The 13,382-nt window shown below is 38.3% G+C and overlaps 17 non-coding genes across 17 annotated transcripts; all 17 read left to right on the top strand.

Annotated features, from left to right (window-relative positions):
* The first annotated feature begins 469 nt into the window (after positions 1-469).
* TRNAC-GCA (transfer RNA cysteine (anticodon GCA)) lies at positions 470-541 on the top strand. The gene has a single exon. It is a non-coding gene; the product is annotated as a tRNA-Cys (tRNA).
* Positions 542-1,230: 689 nt separating this feature from the next.
* Positions 1,231-1,302, top strand: TRNAC-GCA (transfer RNA cysteine (anticodon GCA)). Its single transcript has one exon. It is a non-coding gene; the product is annotated as a tRNA-Cys (tRNA).
* Positions 1,303-1,992: 690 nt separating this feature from the next.
* On the top strand, positions 1,993-2,064 carry TRNAC-GCA (transfer RNA cysteine (anticodon GCA)). The gene has a single exon. It is a non-coding gene; the product is annotated as a tRNA-Cys (tRNA).
* Positions 2,065-2,754: 690 nt separating this feature from the next.
* Positions 2,755-2,826, top strand: TRNAC-GCA (transfer RNA cysteine (anticodon GCA)). Its single transcript has one exon. It is a non-coding gene; the product is annotated as a tRNA-Cys (tRNA).
* Positions 2,827-3,515: 689 nt separating this feature from the next.
* TRNAC-GCA (transfer RNA cysteine (anticodon GCA)) lies at positions 3,516-3,587 on the top strand. The gene has a single exon. It is a non-coding gene; the product is annotated as a tRNA-Cys (tRNA).
* Positions 3,588-4,276: 689 nt separating this feature from the next.
* TRNAC-GCA (transfer RNA cysteine (anticodon GCA)) lies at positions 4,277-4,348 on the top strand. The gene has a single exon. It is a non-coding gene; the product is annotated as a tRNA-Cys (tRNA).
* A 690-nt stretch (positions 4,349-5,038) lies between these two features.
* TRNAC-GCA (transfer RNA cysteine (anticodon GCA)) lies at positions 5,039-5,110 on the top strand. The gene has a single exon. It is a non-coding gene; the product is annotated as a tRNA-Cys (tRNA).
* A 689-nt stretch (positions 5,111-5,799) lies between these two features.
* Positions 5,800-5,871, top strand: TRNAC-GCA (transfer RNA cysteine (anticodon GCA)). Its single transcript has one exon. It is a non-coding gene; the product is annotated as a tRNA-Cys (tRNA).
* Positions 5,872-6,560: 689 nt separating this feature from the next.
* On the top strand, positions 6,561-6,632 carry TRNAC-GCA (transfer RNA cysteine (anticodon GCA)). Its single transcript has one exon. It is a non-coding gene; the product is annotated as a tRNA-Cys (tRNA).
* A 689-nt stretch (positions 6,633-7,321) lies between these two features.
* On the top strand, positions 7,322-7,393 carry TRNAC-GCA (transfer RNA cysteine (anticodon GCA)). Its single transcript has one exon. It is a non-coding gene; the product is annotated as a tRNA-Cys (tRNA).
* A 690-nt stretch (positions 7,394-8,083) lies between these two features.
* On the top strand, positions 8,084-8,155 carry TRNAC-GCA (transfer RNA cysteine (anticodon GCA)). The gene has a single exon. It is a non-coding gene; the product is annotated as a tRNA-Cys (tRNA).
* Positions 8,156-8,844: 689 nt separating this feature from the next.
* On the top strand, positions 8,845-8,916 carry TRNAC-GCA (transfer RNA cysteine (anticodon GCA)). Its single transcript has one exon. It is a non-coding gene; the product is annotated as a tRNA-Cys (tRNA).
* A 690-nt stretch (positions 8,917-9,606) lies between these two features.
* On the top strand, positions 9,607-9,678 carry TRNAC-GCA (transfer RNA cysteine (anticodon GCA)). Its single transcript has one exon. It is a non-coding gene; the product is annotated as a tRNA-Cys (tRNA).
* Positions 9,679-10,367: 689 nt separating this feature from the next.
* Positions 10,368-10,439, top strand: TRNAC-GCA (transfer RNA cysteine (anticodon GCA)). The gene has a single exon. It is a non-coding gene; the product is annotated as a tRNA-Cys (tRNA).
* Positions 10,440-11,128: 689 nt separating this feature from the next.
* Positions 11,129-11,200, top strand: TRNAC-GCA (transfer RNA cysteine (anticodon GCA)). Its single transcript has one exon. It is a non-coding gene; the product is annotated as a tRNA-Cys (tRNA).
* Positions 11,201-11,889: 689 nt separating this feature from the next.
* Positions 11,890-11,961, top strand: TRNAC-GCA (transfer RNA cysteine (anticodon GCA)). The gene has a single exon. It is a non-coding gene; the product is annotated as a tRNA-Cys (tRNA).
* A 689-nt stretch (positions 11,962-12,650) lies between these two features.
* On the top strand, positions 12,651-12,722 carry TRNAC-GCA (transfer RNA cysteine (anticodon GCA)). Its single transcript has one exon. It is a non-coding gene; the product is annotated as a tRNA-Cys (tRNA).
* The last annotated feature ends 660 nt before the right edge of the window (positions 12,723-13,382 follow it).

Here is a 13,382-nt window from a genome sequence, read left to right as displayed (position 1 = left end):
TCGCTCCTCCATTGTATGTGTGTAGTGACAATTGAAGTCGTAAATGTGGGGGATTCAAAATTTGAAGTAGTTAGAAAATATTTCTCCATTCAAACACGAGAGTTGCAGTGGAAATGTCAAATGTTCAGAAGTCCTTGAAACACATCCTGTGCTGTCTTTTGTGCATTCTATGAAAGCTGGAATCTCAGACTTGGAGAAATCAGACACTAGAATTGTTCAATATTGAAGAGCGTCTTACACACAGTAGGTTAATGGAAAGCGCGACAACTACTAAAATGCAAGTACCTTATTGCTTACTTTACATTTGGTTGGTAAAGGTTTTTCACACCGACAACACGACATAAGATAGTTATTCTTGATTTCCACACATTTGTTCAGGAGATAATGACGTTTTATGTCATCCTCTTCTTTGGAGGCCCTGTCTACTCCATTTGTCCCATGGACAAATAGTTGACAGCAAATTCTGGCAGGGGGTATAGCTCAGTGGTAGAGCATTTGACTGCAGATCAAGAGGTCTCTGGTTCAAATCCAGATGCCCCCTTTCATGTATATGATATTCTCTTTTAATAGGGTTGCAATCTATGTTTCTGAAAAATTATTTCAATTTTTTATATCAATTTCTTCAGAGAGCAAAATGAATTTCCCTCAGCTAACAAACATACAACCTTCCATGCTTACAGTTTTCTACCGTAAATGCGAACTCTACAAACAGCAACCCCAATATTTCCCAATCGAGAGAGGTTGACACATCTCAGCGTGTTATCGCTCCTCCATTGTATGTGTGTAGTGACAATTGAAGTCGTAAATGTGGGGGATTCAAAATTTGAAGTAGTTAGAAAATATTTCTCCATTCAAACACGAGAGTTGCAGTGGAAATGTCAAATGTTCAGAAGTCCTTCAAACACATCCTGTGCTGTCTTTTGTGCATTCTAAGAAAGCTGGAATCTCAGACTTGGGGAAATCAGACACTAGAATTGTTCAATATTGAAGAGCGTCTTACACACAGTAGGTTAATGGAAAGCGCGACAACTACTAAAATGCAAGTACCTTATTGCTTACTTTACATTTGCTTGGTTAAGGTTTTCACACAGATAACACGACATAAGATACTTATTCTTGATTTCCACACATTTGTTCAGGAGATAATGACGTTTTATGTCATCCTCTTCTTTGGAGGCCCTGTCTACTCCATTTGTCCCATGGACAAATAGTTGACCGTAAATTCTGGCAGGGGGTATAGCTCAGTGGTAGAGCATTTGACTGCAGATCAAGAGGTCTCTGGTTCAAATCCAGATGCCCCCTTTCATGTATATGATATTCTCTTTTAATAGGGTTGCAATCTATGTTTCTGAAAAATTATTTCAATTTTTAATATCAATTTCTTCAGAGAGCAAAACGAATTTCCCTCAGCTAACACACATACAACCTTCCATGCTTACAGTTTTCTACCGTAAATGCGAACTCTACAAACAGCAACCCCAATATTTCCCAATCGAGAGAGGTTGACACATCTCAGCGTGTTATCGCTCCTCCATTGTATGTGTGTAGTGACAATTGAAGTCGTAAATGTGGGGGATTCTAAATTTGAAGTAGTTAGAAAATATTTCTCCATTCAAACATGAGAGTTGCAGTGGAAATGTCAAATGTTCAGAAGTCCTTGAAACACATCCTGTGCTGACTTTTGTGCATTCTATGAAAGCTGGATTCTCAGACTTGGAGAAATCAGACACTCGAATTTTTCAATATTGAAGAGCGTCTTACACACAGTAGGTTAATGGAAAGCGAGACAACTACTAAAATGCAAGTACCTTATTGCTTACTTTACATTTGGTTGGTAAAGGTTTTTCACACCGACAACACGACATAAGATAGTTATTCTTGATTTCCACACATTTGTTCAGGAGATAATGACGTTTTATGTCATCCTCTTCTTTGGAGGCCCTGTCTACTCCATTTGTCCCATGGACAAATAGTTGACCGCAAATTCTGGCAGGGGGTATAGCTCAGTGGTAGAGCATTTGACTGCAGATCAAGAGGTCTCTGGTTCAAATCCAGATGCCCCCTTTCATGTATATGATACTCTCTTTTAATAGTGTTGCAATCTATGTTTCTGAAAAATTATTTCAATTTTTAATATCAATTTCTTCAGAGAGCAAAACGAATTTCCCTCAGCTAACACACATACAACCTTCCATGCTTACAGTTTTCTACCGTAAATGCGAACTCTACAAACAGCAACCCCAATATTTTCCAATCGAGAGAGGTTGACACATCTCAGCGTGTTATCGCTCCTCCATTGTATGTGTGTAGTGACAATTGAAGTCGTAAATGTGGGGGATTCAAAATTTGAAGTAGTTAGAAAATATTTCTCCATTCAAACACGAGAGTTGCAGTGGAAATGTCAAATGTTCAGAAGTCCTTGAAACACATCCTGTGCTGTCTTTTGTGCATTCTATGAAAGCTGGAATCTCAGACTTGGAGAAATCAGACACTAGAATTGTTCAATATTGAAGAGCGTCTTACACACAGTAGGTTAATGGAAAGCGCGACAACTACTAAAATGCAAGTACCTTATTGCTTACTTTACATTTGGTTGGTAAAGGTTTTTCACACCGACAACACGACATAAGATAGTTATTCTTGATTTCCACACATTTGTTCAGGAGATAATGACGTTTTATGTCATCCTCTTCTTTGGAGGCCCTGTCTACTCCATTTGTCCCATGGACAAATAGTTGACAGCAAATTCTGGCAGGGGGTATAGCTCAGTGGTAGAGCATTTGACTGCAGATCAAGAGGTCTCTGGTTCAAATCCAGATGCCCCCTTTCATGTATATGATATTCTCTTTTAATAGGGTTGCAATCTATGTTTCTGAAAAATTATTTCAATTTTTTATATCAATTTCTTCAGAGAGCAAAATGAATTTCCCTCAGCTAACAAACATACAACCTTCCATGCTTACAGTTTTCTACCGTAAATGCGAACTCTACAAACAGCAACCCCAATATTTCCCAATCGAGAGAGGTTGACACATCTCAGCGTGTTATCGCTCCTCCATTGTATGTGTGTAGTGACAATTGAAGTCGTAAATGTGGGGGATTCAAAATTTGAAGTAGTTAGAAAATATTTCTCCATTCAAACACGAGAGTTGCAGTGGAAATGTCAAATGTTCAGAAGTCCTTCAAACACATCCTGTGCTGTCTTTTGTGCATTCTAAGAAAGCTGGAATCTCAGACTTGGGGAAATCAGACACTAGAATTGTTCAATATTGAAGAGCGTCTTACACACAGTAGGTTAATGGAAAGCGCGACAACTACTAAAATGCAAGTACCTTATTGCTTACTTTACATTTGCTTGGTTAAGGTTTTCACACAGATAACACGACATAAGATACTTATTCTTGATTTCCACACATTTGTTCAGGAGATAATGACGTTTTATGTCATCCTCTTCTTTGGAGGCCCTGTCTACTCCATTTGTCCCATGGACAAATAGTTGACCGTAAATTCTGGCAGGGGGTATAGCTCAGTGGTAGAGCATTTGACTGCAGATCAAGAGGTCTCTGGTTCAAATCCAGATGCCCCCTTTCATGTATATGATATTCTCTTTTAATAGGGTTGCAATCTATGTTTCTGAAAAATTATTTCAATTTTTAATATCAATTTCTTCAGAGAGCAAAACGAATTTCCCTCAGCTAACACACATACAACCTTCCATGCTTACAGTTTTCTACCGTAAATGCGAACTCTACAAACAGCAACCCCAATATTTCCCAATCGAGAGAGGTTGACACATCTCAGCGTGTTATCGCTCCTCCATTGTATGTGTGTAGTGACAATTGAAGTCGTAAATGTGGGGGATTCTAAATTTAAAGTAGTTAGAAAATATTTCTCCATTCAAACATGAGAGTTGCAGTGGAAATGTCAAATGTTCAGAAGTCCTTGAAACACATCCTGTGCTGACTTTTGTGCATTCTATGAAAGCTGGATTCTCAGACTTGGGGAAATCAGACACTAGAATTTTTCAATATTGAAGAGTGTCTTACACACAGTAGGTTAATGGAAAGAGTGAAACTACTAAAATGCAAGTACCTTATTGCTTACTTTACATTTGGTTGGTAAAGGTTTTTCACACCGACAACACGACATAAGATACTTATTCTTGATTTCCACACATTTGTTCAGGAGATAATGACGTTTTATGTCATCCTATTCTTTGGAGGCCCTGTCTACTCCATTTGTCCCATGGACAAATAGTTGACCGCAAATTCTGGCAGGGGGTATAGCTCAGTGGTAGAGCATTTGACTGCAGATCAAGAGGGCTCTGGTTCAAATCCAGATGCCCCCTTTCATGTATATGATATTCTCTTTTAATAGGGTTGCAATCTATGTTTCTGAAAAATTATTTCAATTTTTAATATCAATTTCTTCAGAGAGCAAAACGAATTTCCCTCAGCTAACACACATACAACCTTCCATGCTTACAGTTTTCTACCGTAAATGCGAACTCTACAAACAGCAACCCCAATATTTCCCAATCGAGAGAGGTTGACACATCTCAGCGTGTTATCGCTCCTCCATTGTATGTGTGTAGTGACAATTGAAGTCGTAAATGTGGGGGATTCTAAATTTGAAGTAGTTAGAAAATATTTCTCCATTCAAACATGAGAGTTGCAGTGGAAATGTCAAATGTTCAGAAGTCCTTGAAACACATCCTGTGCTGACTTTTGTGCATTCTATGAAAGCTGAATTCTCAGACTTGGAGAAATCAGACACTAGAATTTTTCAATATTGAAGAGCGTCTTACACACAGTAGGTTAATGGAAAGCGAGACAACTACTAAAATGCAAGTACCTTATTGCTTACTTTACATTTGGTTGGTAAAGGTTTTTCACACCGACAACACGACATAAGATAGTTATTCTTGATTTCCACACATTTGTTCAGGAGATAATGACGTTTTATGTCATCCTCTTCTTTGGAGGCCCTGTCTACTCCATTTGTCCCATGGACAAATAGTTGACAGCAAATTCTGGCAGGGGGTATAGCTCAGTGGTAGAGCATTTGACTGCAGATCAAGAGGTCTCTGGTTCAAATCCAGATGCCCCCTTTCATGTATATGATATTCTCTTTTAATAGAGTTGCAATCTATGTTTCTGAAAAATTATTTCAATTTTTAATATCAATTTCTTCAGAGAGCAAAACGAATTTCCCTCAGCTAACACACATACAACCTTCCATGCTTACAGTTTTCTACCGTAAATGCGAACCCTACAAACAGCAACCCCAATATTTCCCAATCGAGAGAGGTTGACACATCTCAGCGTGTTATCGCTCCTCCATTGTATGTGTGTAGTGACAATTGAAGTCGTAAATGTGGGGGATTCTAAATTTAAAGTAGTTAGAAAATATTTCTCCATTCAAACATGAGAGTTGCAGTGGAAATGTCAAATATTCAGAAGTCCTTGAAACACATCCTGTGCTGACTTTTGTGCATTCTATGAAAGCTGGATTCTCAGACTTGGGGAAATCAGACACTAGAATTTTTCAATATTGAAGAGTGTCTTACACACAGTAGGTTAATGGAAAGAGTGAAACTACTAAAATGCAAGTACCTTATTGCTTACTTTACATTTGGTTGGTAAAGGTTTTTCACACCGACAACACGACATAAGATACTTATTCTTGATTTCCACACATTTGTTCAGGAGATAATGACGTTTTATGTCATCCTCTTCTTTGGAGGCCCTGTCTACTCCATTTGTCCCATGGACAAATAGTTGACCGCAAATTCTGGCAGGGGGTATAGCTCAGTGGTAGAGCATTTGACTGCAGATCAAGAGGTCTCTGGTTCAAATCCAGATGCCCCCTTTCATGTATATGATACTCTCTTTTAATAGTGTTGCAATCTATGTTTCTGAAAAATTATTTCAATTTTTAATATCAATTTCTTCAGAGAGCAAAACGAATTTCCCTCAGCTAACACACATACAACCTTCCATGCTTACAGTTTTCTACCGTAAATGCGAACTCTACAAACAGCAACCCCAATATTTTCCAATCGAGAGAGGTTGACACATCTCAGCGTGTTATCGCTCCTCCATTGTATGTGTGTAGTGACAATTGAAGTCGTAAATGTGGGGGATTCAAAATTTGAAGTAGTTAGAAAATATTTCTCCATTCAAACACGAGAGTTGCAGTGGAAATGTCAAATGTTCAGAAGTCCTTGAAACACATCCTGTGCTGTCTTTTGTGCATTCTATGAAAGCTGGAATCTCAGACTTGGAGAAATCAGACACTAGAATTGTTCAATATTGAAGAGCGTCTTACACACAGTAGGTTAATGGAAAGCGCGACAACTACTAAAATGCAAGTACCTTATTGCTTACTTTACATTTGGTTGGTTAAGGTTTTCACACAGATAACACGACATAAGATACTTATTCTTGATTTCCACACATTTGTTCAGGAGATAATGACGTTTTATGTCATCCTCTTCTTTGGAGGCCCTGTCTACTCCATTTGTCCCATGGACAAATAGTTGACAGCAAATTCTGGCAGGGGGTATAGCTCAGTGGTAGAGCATTTGACTGCAGATCAAGAGGTCTCTGGTTCAAATCCAGATGCCCCCTTTCATGTATATGATATTCTCTTTTAATAGGGTTGCAATCTATGTTTCTGAAAAATTATTTCAATTTTTAATATCAATTTCTTCAGAGAGCAAAATGAATTTCCCTCAGCTAACACACATACAACCTTCCATGCTTACAGTTTTCTACCGTAAATGCGAACTCTACAAACAGCAACCCCAATATTTTCCAATCGAGAGAGGTTGACACATCTCAGCGTGTTATCGCTCCTCCATTGTATGTGTGTAGTGACAATTGAAGTCGTAAATGTGGGGGATTCAAAATTTGAAGTAGTTAGAAAATATTTCTCCATTCAAACACGAGAGTTGCAGTGGAAATGTCAAATGTTCAGAAGTCCTTCAAACACATCCTGTGCTGTCTTTTGTGCATTCTAAGAAAGCTGGAATCTCAGACTTGGGGAAATCAGACACTAGAATTGTTCAATATTGAAGAGCGTCTTACACACAGTAGGTTAATGGAAAGCGCGACAACTACTAAAATGCAAGTACCTTATTGCTTACTTTACATTTGCTTGGTTAAGGTTTTCACACAGATAACACGACATAAGATACTTATTCTTGATTTCCACACATTTGTTCAGGAGATAATGACGTTTTATGTCATCCTCTTCTTTGGAGGCCCTGTCTACTCCATTTGTCCCATGGACAAATAGTTGACCGTAAATTCTGGCAGGGGGTATAGCTCAGTGGTAGAGCATTTGACTGCAGATCAAGAGGTCTCTGGTTCAAATCCAGATGCCCCCTTTCATGTATATGATATTCTCTTTTAATAGGGTTGCAATCTATGTTTCTGAAAAATTATTTCAATTTTTAATATCAATTTCTTCAGAGAGCAAAACGAATTTCCCTCAGCTAACACACATACAACCTTCCATGCTTACAGTTTTCTACCGTAAATGCGAACTCTACAAACAGCAACCCCAATATTTCCCAATCGAGAGAGGTTGACACATCTCAGCGTGTTATCGCTCCTCCATTGTATGTGTGTAGTGACAATTGAAGTCGTAAATGTGGGGGATTCTAAATTTGAAGTAGTTAGAAAATATTTCTCCATTCAAACATGAGAGTTGCAGTGGAAATGTCAAATGTTCAGAAGTCCTTGAAACACATCCTGTGCTGACTTTTGTGCATTCTATGAAAGCTGGATTCTCAGACTTGGAGAAATCAGACACTCGAATTTTTCAATATTGAAGAGCGTCTTACACACAGTAGGTTAATGGAAAGCGAGACAACTACTAAAATGCAAGTACCTTATTGCTTACTTTACATTTGGTTGGTAAAGGTTTTTCACACCGACAACACGACATAAGATAGTTATTCTTGATTTCCACACATTTGTTCAGGAGATAATGACGTTTTATGTCATCCTCTTCTTTGGAGGCCCTGTCTACTCCATTTGTCCCATGGACAAATAGTTGACCGCAAATTCTGGCAGGGGGTATAGCTCAGTGGTAGAGCATTTGACTGCAGATCAAGAGGTCTCTGGTTCAAATCCAGATGCCCCCTTTCATGTATATGATACTCTCTTTTAATAGTGTTGCAATCTATGTTTCTGAAAAATTATTTCAATTTTTAATATCAATTTCTTCAGAGAGCAAAACGAATTTCCCTCAGCTAACACACATACAACCTTCCATGCTTACAGTTTTCTACCGTAAATGCGAACTCTACAAACAGCAACCCCAATATTTTCCAATCGAGAGAGGTTGACACATCTCAGCGTGTTATCGCTCCTCCATTGTATGTGTGTAGTGACAATTGAAGTCGTAAATGTGGGGGATTCAAAATTTGAAGTAGTTAGAAAATATTTCTCCATTCAAACACGAGAGTTGCAGTGGAAATGTCAAATGTTCAGAAGTCCTTGAAACACATCCTGTGCTGTCTTTTGTGCATTCTATGAAAGCTGGAATCTCAGACTTGGAGAAATCAGACACTAGAATTGTTCAATATTGAAGAGCGTCTTACACACAGTAGGTTAATGGAAAGCGCGACAACTACTAAAATGCAAGTACCTTATTGCTTACTTTACATTTGGTTGGTTAAGGTTTTCACACAGATAACACAACATAAGATACTTATTCTTGATTTCCACACATTTGTTCAGGAGATAATGACGTTTTATGTCATCCTCTTCTTTGGAGGCCCTGTCTACTCCATTTGTCCCATGGACAAATAGTTGACCGCAAATTCTGGCAGGGGGTATAGCTCAGTGGTAGAGCATTTGACTGCAGATCAAGAGGGCTCTGGTTCAAATCCAGATGCCCCCTTTCATGTATATGATATTCTCTTTTAATAGGGTTGCAATCTATGTTTCTGAAAAATTATTTCAATTTTTAATATCAATTTCTTCAGAGAGCAAAACGAATTTCCCTCAGCTAACACACATACAACCTTCCATGCTTACAGTTTTCTACCGTAAATGCGAACTCTACAAACAGCAACCCCAATATTTCCCAATCGAGAGAGGTTGACACATCTCAGCGTGTTATCGCTCCTCCATTGTATGTGTGTAGTGACAATTGAAGTCGTAAATGTGGGGGATTCTAAATTTGAAGTAGTTAGAAAATATTTCTCCATTCAAACATGAGAGTTGCAGTGGAAATGTCAAATGTTCAGAAGTCCTTGAAACACATCCTGTGCTGACTTTTGTGCATTCTATGAAAGCTGGATTCTCAGACTTGGAGAAATCAGACACTAGAATTTTTCAATATTGAAGAGCGTCTTACACACAGTAGGTTAATGGAAAGAGAGACAACTACTAAAATGCAAGTACCTTATTGCTTACTTTACATTTGGTTGGTAAAGGTTTTTCACACCGACAACACGACATAAGATAGTTATTCTTGATTTCCACACATTTGTTCAGGAGATAATGACGTTTTATGTCATCCTCTTCTTTGGAGGCCCTGTCTACTCCATTTGTCCCATGGACAAATAGTTGACAGCAAATTCTGGCAGGGGGTATAGCTCAGTGGTAGAGCATTTGACTGCAGATCAAGAGGTCTCTGGTTCAAATCCAGATGCCCCCTTTCATGTATATGATATTCTCTTTTAATAGGGTTGCAATCTATGTTTCTGAAAAATTATTTCAATTTTTAATATCAATTTCTTCAGAGAGCAAAATGAATTTCCCTCAGCTAACACACATACAACCTTCCATGCTTACAGTTTTCTACCGTAAATGCGAACTCTACAAACAGCAACCCCAATATTTTCCAATCGAGAGAGGTTGACACATCTCAGCGTGTTATCGCTCCTCCATTGTATGTGTGTAGTGACAATTGAAGTCGTAAATGTGGGGGATTCAAAATTTGAAGTAGTTAGAAAATATTTCTCCATTCAAACACGAGAGTTGCAGTGGAAATGTCAAATGTTCAGAAGTCCTTCAAACACATCCTGTGCTGTCTTTTGTGCATTCTAAGAAAGCTGGAATCTCAGACTTGGGGAAATCAGACACTAGAATTGTTCAATATTGAAGAGCGTCTTACACACAGTAGGTTAATGGAAAGCGCGACAACTACTAAAATGCAAGTACCTTATTGCTTACTTTACATTTGCTTGGTTAAGGTTTTCACACAGATAACACGACATAAGATACTTATTCTTGATTTCCACACATTTGTTCAGGAGATAATGACGTTTTATGTCATCCTCTTCTTTGGAGGCCCTGTCTACTCCATTTGTCCCATGGACAAATAGTTGACCGTAAATTCTGGCAGGGGGTATAGCTCAGTGGTAGAGCATTTGACTGCAGATCAAGAGGTCTCTGGTTCAAATCCAGATGCCCCCTTTCATGTATATGATATTCTCTTTTAATAGGGTTGCAATCTATGTTTCTGAAAAATTATTTCAATTTTTAATATCAATTTCTTCAGAGAGCAAAACGAATTTCCCTCAGCTAACACACATACAACCTTCCATGCTTACAGTTTTCTACCGTAAATGCGAACTCTACAAACAGCAACCCCAATATTTCCCAATCGAGAGAGGTTGACACATCTCAGCGTGTTATTGCTCCTCCATTGTATGTGTGTAGTGACAATTGAAGTCGTAAATGTGGGGGATTCTAAATTTAAAGTAGTTAGAAAATATTTCTCCATTCAAACATGAGAGTTGCAGTGGAAATGTCAAATGTTCAGAAGTCCTTGAAACACATCCTGTGCTGACTTTTGTGCATTCTATGAAAGCTGGATTCTCAGACTTGGGGAAATCAGACACTAGAGTTTTTCAATATTGAAGAGTGTCTTACACACAGTAGGTTAATGGAAAGAGTGAAACTACTAAAATGCAAGTACCTTATTGCTTACTTTACATTTGGTTGGTAAAGGTTTTTCACACCGACAACACGACATAAGATACTTATTCTTGATTTCCACACATTTGTTCAGGAGATAATGACGTTTTATGTCATCCTCTTCTTTGGAGGCCCTGTCTACTCCATTTGTCCCATGGACAAATAGTTGACCGCAAATTCTGGCAGGGGGTATAGCTCAGTGGTAGAGCATTTGACTGCAGATCAAGATGGCTCTGGTTCAAATCCAGATGCCCCCTTTCATGTATATGATATTCTCTTTTAATAGGGTTGCAATCTATGTTTCTGAAAAATTATTTCAATTTTTAATATCAATTTCTTCAGAGAGCAAAACGAATTTCCCTCAGCTAACACACATACAACCTTCCATGCTTACAGTTTTCTACCGTAAATGCGAACTCTACAAACAGCAACCCCAATATTTCCCAATCGAGAGAGGTTGACACATCTCAGCGTGTTATCGCTCCTCCATTGTATGTGTGTAGTGACAATTGAAGTCGTAAATGTGGGGGATTCTAAATTTGAAGTAGTTAGAAAATATTTCTCCATTCAAACACGAGAGTTGCAGTGGAAATGTCAAATGTTCAGAAGTCCTTGAAACACATCCTGTGCTGTCTTTTGTGCATTCTATGAAAGCTGGAATCTCAGACTTGGAGAAATCAGACACTAGAATTGTTCAATATTGAAGAGCGTCTTACACACAGTAGGTTAATGGAAAGCGCGACAACTACTAAAATGCAAGTACCTTATTGCTTACTTTACATTTGGTTGGTTAAGGTTTTCACACAGATAACACGACATAAGATACTTATTCTTGATTTCCACACATTTGTTCAGGAGATAATGACGTTTTATGTCATCCTCTTCTTTGGAGGCCCTGTCTACTCCATTTGTCCCATGGACAAATAGTTGACAGCAAATTCTGGCAGGGGGTATAGCTCAGTGGTAGAGCATTTGACTGCAGATCAAGAGGTCTCTGGTTCAAATCCAGATGCCCCCTTTCATGTATATGATATTCTCTTTTAATAGGGTTGCAATCTATGTTTCTGAAAAATTATTTCAATTTTTAATATCAATTTCTTCAGAGAGCAAAATGAATTTCCCTCAGCTAACACACATACAACCTTCCATGCTTACAGTTTTCTACCGTAAATGCGAACTCTACAAACAGCAACCCCAATATTTTCCAATCGAGAGAGGTTGACACATCTCAGCGTGTTATCGCTCCTCCATTGTATGTGTGTAGTGACAATTGAAGTCGTAAATGTGGGGGATTCAAAATTTGAAGTAGTTAGAAAATATTTCTCCATTCAAACACGAGAGTTGCAGTGGAAATGTCAAATGTTCAGAAGTCCTTCAAACACATCCTGTGCTGTCTTTTGTGCATTCTAAGAAAGCTGGAATCTCAGACTTGGGGAAATCAGACACTAGAATTGTTCAATATTGAAGAGCGTCTTACACACAGTAGGTTAATGGAAAGCGCGACAACTACTAAAATGCAAGTACCTTATTGCTTACTTTACATTTGCTTGGTTAAGGTTTTCACACAGATAACACGACATAAGATACTTATTCTTGATTTCCACACATTTGTTCAGGAGATAATGACGTTTTATGTCATCCTCTTCTTTGGAGGCCCTGTCTACTCCATTTGTCCCATGGACAAATAGTTGACCGTAAATTCTGGCAGGGGGTATAGCTCAGTGGTAGAGCATTTGACTGCAGATCAAGAGGTCTCTGGTTCAAATCCAGATGCCCCCTTTCATGTATATGATATTCTCTTTTAATAGGGTTGCAATCTATGTTTCTGAAAAATTATTTCAATTTTTAATATCAATTTCTTCAGAGAGCAAAACGAATTTCCCTCAGCTAACACACATACAACCTTCCATGCTTACAGTTTTCTACCGTAAATGCGAACTCTACAAACAGCAACCCCAATATTTCCCAATCGAGAGAGGTTGACACATCTCAGCGTGTTATTGCTCCTCCATTGTATGTGTGTAGTGACAATTGAAGTCGTAAATGTGGGGGATTCTAAATTTAAAGTAGTTAGAAAATATTTCTCCATTCAAACATGAGAGTTGCAGTGGAAATGTCAAATGTTCAGAAGTCCTTGAAACACATCCTGTGCTGACTTTTGTGCATTCTATGAAAGCTGGATTCTCAGACTTGGGGAAATCAGACACTAGAGTTTTTCAATATTGAAGAGTGTCTTACACACAGTAGGTTAATGGAAAGAGTGAAACTACTAAAATGCAAGTACCTTATTGCTTACTTTACATTTGGTTGGTAAAGGTTTTTCACACCGACAACACGACATAAGATACTTATTCTTGATTTCCACACATTTGTTCAGGAGATAATGACGTTTTATGTCATCCTCTTCTTTGGAGGCCCTGTCTACTCCATTTGTCCCAT

This window comes from Ascaphus truei, chromosome 19 (genome assembly GCF_040206685.1).
Source record: "Ascaphus truei isolate aAscTru1 chromosome 19, aAscTru1.hap1, whole genome shotgun sequence".
Lineage (NCBI taxonomy): Eukaryota > Metazoa > Chordata > Amphibia > Anura > Ascaphidae > Ascaphus > Ascaphus truei.
The sequence above is the reverse complement of the archived record's forward strand: the minus strand, read 5'-3'. Positions and strand labels throughout refer to the sequence as shown.